This window comes from Netta rufina, assembly GCF_964035555.1.
Source record: "Netta rufina genome assembly, chromosome: 9".
Taxonomy (NCBI): Eukaryota; Metazoa; Chordata; class Aves; order Anseriformes; family Anatidae; genus Netta; species Netta rufina.
Window position 1 is genome coordinate 2,644,140 of NC_140132.1, and position 5,210 is coordinate 2,649,349.

The following is a 5,210-nucleotide window of genomic DNA, read 5'->3' on the forward strand; positions in this document are numbered from 1 at the left end:
TATGTGTATATATATACTTCTGAAGACACACTTGTGCAATGATTACTTATAGACTTTTAATCAACTCCTGTGTGAAATTTTCTAGCAGATTATGCACTGACATTTATTTTCCTCTGTGATACTGTAACAGGCCTTTGTAGCCACATACTGGATTTTAAATGCAAACAGATTAATAGCTATCAATACTTTTTAAGGTCTTGCAGCCTTTTCAGCCAGGGAACATAACGGATTTAATAGAGAGAGCAAAACCAGCTGTGAATTATTACAGAATTACCAGTTGATGGAGAGACTTTAATTAGACAGGCAGTGAAGCTTGAGTGGTTTGTGTAACCACTAGGATTCTGAAATAAAATACAGGGATATGTAAAATAACTGAACCAGAAAGGGGTCAAACTACTTTGGAGTGGAGGCAGGGGGGAGGAGAAAGGCACTGCATAATGGCACGGCTCTTCCCTCAGTGTATCAGGAACATCTGTTCCATTAAGGTTGGGTTGCTAGGGGACCCTTTTATCTTCCCTGGTAAATCACCCCAAAATCAACCCTTTAGAGTCAAAGTCAGATGCCAGACTTCCTATAAGGCCCTGCCAAGCTCGGTGGGAGTTCTGTGGATGTAAAGAGAGTAACTGATGCATGAGATCCCATTCTGGATCTTTTAAAGAATTACATGGAACTGGTTTCTTCTGCTCTTTAATTAGAGCACTCTGTCAAATTTACCATCCTAAAACTAGTTGCAGAATATGGTACTGCTGAGTATGAGTTCAGGACCTACAAGTACTGGATATGGGCACTTTAACATCATTCCCTGCTTTATCCTATTCTGATTAGTTGTGGCTATAGCTGGGTGTTTTGAAGTCCTCATTCATTAGCTTTGGCGGATTTCAAAGAGAAGAACTATGAGATATTTCCAGTCCAGGTATTATCTTTCTCACACAACAAACAGCTAACTGCAGATCAGATTTAACCTACTCTTCATATAAAGAGATTTTTTTTCTAAATTATATGCAGAATTCAAACATGCATTTTGATTCTGTCTGACAGAACAAGTAATATTACACCAGGGGATTACAACTTGAAGTTCAGGTGAGAAATCGCTTGTATATCCCATTTTCAAAAAGAAGGGTGGTACTTCCTTGGGAAACGCTGATGTCATACCACACAAACAGCATAGTGGTTCTTTAACTCAGCCTCTTTACCTATTTTGCAGAAATACGTGTCTGCTTATATCTTTCCCATTTTCATGGACATGACATCCGAACTCCCAAGTATACGTTTTGAATCCAGTCCCAGAGTTTTCTGTACGACAAAGCCCCTTTTGTTTATAACAGGAATATAGGAAGGACTGCAGATAGGGATTATGAGGTCATGTCCTTAATATAGGTCAGAATCATCACAGAAACCAGTAATTGGCGTGTCCTGTACCAATGTCAGACTTGTGAAAATTTCCCTATGCAAGTGTATAAACTAAAAGAAAATATAGGTTTGCTTCATTTTCTCTTTTATCTCAACCCATTTTAATGATAGTGGATTGGATATTTTAGATTCTCAGTGAAAAATGAGAATGGCCTTGGAAAAATATGTATCTTTTGCCAGCCACATTTCTGCTAATAATTTGTGGTGGGGTGACATATGGTCTTGTAAAGAGATTTGGTTAGAATTGTCAGAAACAGCGTGCAAGTTGTGCACTTGTGAGTTATCACTGGTGGTCCATAAAAAACAGCATGCCCCTGTTTGGCTGTCTGTGCTGTTTTCATATGCCAGCTTGCACTGAAAGAAAATGCAAACTACGTGAAGTAGTTTTAGCTTTATATATTTACAGTACCTTTTATCAAAATTATGGCATTGCTTTACTTATCTGCCAGTAAAGCAGAAAATGATCTGCACCATAGGAGAAGAGGTTGGTTCATGTCACTGTCATGCTCTGAAATGTTTTTTATATTGTGAAAAGGAAAAAAAAAAAAAAAAAAAAAAAAAAAAAAGCAACCAAAAGACTGGAAACTCACACCAGAAAGCGGGTGGATCAAGACTTGCAACCATGTCATGCTATGAATTTCCATGACTTCATAAAGAGGCCAAAACCTGAGATATGCTGTATTCAAGTTAAAATAATAGACACATAATAGTCAGAGCCCAATGACTCATCCAAGTTTCAAAACTAATTATTTAGAAATGCCTTGCCTGGGAGATGCCACTAGAATGTCTGACCAGCAATTAAAAACTAAGAAAGGAATTAAAAAGGACAGAGACAGCAAATCTCAGAACTAGAAGACAGCTCAGAAACAAGCAACATTAAAAAACAAATGTAAAAAAAGGCCTTTAAAGCATACTGTATAATGAATTATATTTGTGCTTGTCAGCCACAATGTAGAGGACATCTGAAGAGGCAATGTCAAAGAAGGCTGTTGCTAACTTGTAAAAATACATTTGATATTTTCGGTTAGGCCACATAGGGTCGTCTATATATATCTCAACTACAGATAACAGTATAAAGGTTGGATTGCAACCAACTGCAATTTTACTGGAATCTTATTGCTGTTACAAGAGTTGCCCGTGAGCCCCAGTCCCACTGCAGGTCTGGCACCTGGATCTGAGATTAAGAATATTGCTTCATTCAAAACATTTCTGTTGGCAAAATGTCGAGGCACGTGCGTGAGCCTGAGCACTTTGTGGAACTATTTGTACGTGCTGGTTGCAAGTACTCCTCTCTGAGCCACTGTAATCAGACTGTATGTATCAGGAGTGAATGAGTGGAGGGAGATGTGATCAATTTTTAAGAGTTCTAATTAATGTATGTTTGTTTGTTTGTCTGTTTAAAATGTGTCTACAAATTAAAAGTTACAAGGAGTGTGGAGAATATATAGGGAAATGCTACTTGAGTGTGTATTTATTCAGTAAAGGACACATTATGTAGATAATTGCTCCATTTGCCATGTTCAATAGCAAATCTCCATGAACATAGACAGAACAAAACTGAGTTAAAGAGGTTAAAAGTGGAACAAGACATCTATAATTATAGTGCTTGAATTTGCTCTTGTAGAAGTGAATGTCAGCACTTGTGTGGCTTGTCAGGGAGCAGGATCTCTTTTCGATTTGAAAACACACATGGCTGAATGTCCCTAAGCATGTCCAGAGCTCAGACAGGAGGTCTGACCCGCACACTGCATGCATAAGGACATCCTAGAAAACAAACTCTTTTTGTGTAAGTACTTGTAATATTATTTTTATTGCTTGGGTACTTGCCATAAGGTCTGCACTGTGGTTAGGGAGCAGAGGACTCCACAGCTCATCTTTAAAACCAAAAAGGCTTTTCAGGGCTTTTGTGGTAGAGCCTGTGTGGGGATGAGGGCCAGGGTGGAGCACATGGGAATGGCCTGAAAACGCGTGTTTTTCTTTCTTTGGCCGACACTGACCTTCAGACTGACAGACCTGTGGCAATGTGAACAGACTGTTGAAGGGGCCAGTTCCAAGAGTGCTAGTGATGCTGGTGACATGGACGCTCCCCTTTGCACATTGCATGTGCCTAGAATTGCAGTCTACACACTGGCACATACTGAATAAGCCCAGCTTCTGGGCACTTGAGAGTAACCTGTAAGCTTCAAGCACATCTTTGTGTAAGATAGATATACCTGGTCTGTAGTAATTATCCCATGTTATGTGGTGGAACACTGTTTCTTCTTCTGCAATGTATTCATTTGAATGTCACTATCCAGGACACCTGCACAGCTGTGAGCTGCTTCATTGGCACGACTGGAGTCTGCAGTCTGGAAACAAAGGGAAAGTTTTCATCTGCATGCTGCACTTGTAGAAATTTAGCAGTTAGAAGTACAAACACGTTGTTTTTTTACTAAACTGATAGCTTTGCTTAGTTGTTCGAGTGTCATGTTTATTATTTATTTGCTGAATCCAGCTACTGTATGATGTTTTTGTCAACAGTGCCCCAGCAGAAAATGACAGTCTGAAAGTTTTACTCTGTGTTTAAGTAAACTCTCTGAGGCAGCACATTCATAAAGTATTATTGCACTTACTCAGTTGATTACCATCCACATGCCTTACAGAAGCAAGTCATACCTAGAGTAATTGCCCAGATTATGCTGTCTTTCTTTGTCTATGAGAGTAAAAATGACCAAGTGGCCTGTAACAAGCTGAGGAGTAAGAACTCCTGTGTTCTCATCCCTGCTTTGCCACTACCTACCTGTTCTGTGAGCTAGGGCAAGTTATTTCAACTGTGTTCATTCTGAATGAATCTAATTCATGTAAATCACTGGAATTGTACCAGGGTTGAATGTGGCCCTCAGTGTCTCAGTTTCCACATCTGTAAGATGGGGAAAATATATTTAACTACCTCGCAAGGTTGCTCTGAAGACTAGCTAATGTTTGTAAAGCACTTAAAAATGCAAAGACCCTCCTAGGTGCTAAGAAGAAATATTGCTGAACTCCAGCAGAGAGAATGTCATATTTTCAATGAACATGAACGTTACTAGATCATGAACTCTTGGGACAAACCCCCATCACTGTTACGCTCCTAGGAAGTTCATACCCTGTGTCCTTTGGAGTCAATGGCAAAATTTCCACTGGCTTCAGGCAGCGGCAATCATGACTTGAAGCAGTAGTAAAGCAGACTGACTAAATGCATAAGGGTCAGGAGTAGCAAGAAAATATACATGAGTTAAGTACTTTTCTCTTCAGAAATTCTCACTGATGACTTGTTCATACTGAAGGGCATCATAACCCTGACATGAGGCCTTGTTGTTCTTTTAGCCAGGGGTTGTACTCCAGTTACTGCGAAACAATGGCGTGAGATTTCCCTGTCTTACACTGTCTGTAAGACTAGGATTGTGTCTCAGCTACCATTGGGAATTTCAGTCAACTTCAAGCTACTTCTTAACAGAGTAAAAAGACCTTAAGTAAATCAAGCAAGTAAGTCAATATGCATAATCATTCGGGAACATAAACTTACATTGATCAGAAAGATAACTTTCTCTTTCCTCCTCCTGATTCCCAAAAACAACAACATAGAAAAAATTCTGTTCTTGAGAGAAAACTGAACTTAGGTCCTCTTATCACTTATGTGTATTCTTCCTTTGCCATGGAGCCCTGACTAACCATCCCGGTAACCCATGCTGCCCTTCTCCTGGAGGGACTGACACAAACAGCACCACTGAGTAGAGGGCAGTGTTTTTAAGAGCTTTTCTAACTGGCAACAGTACTGGAGA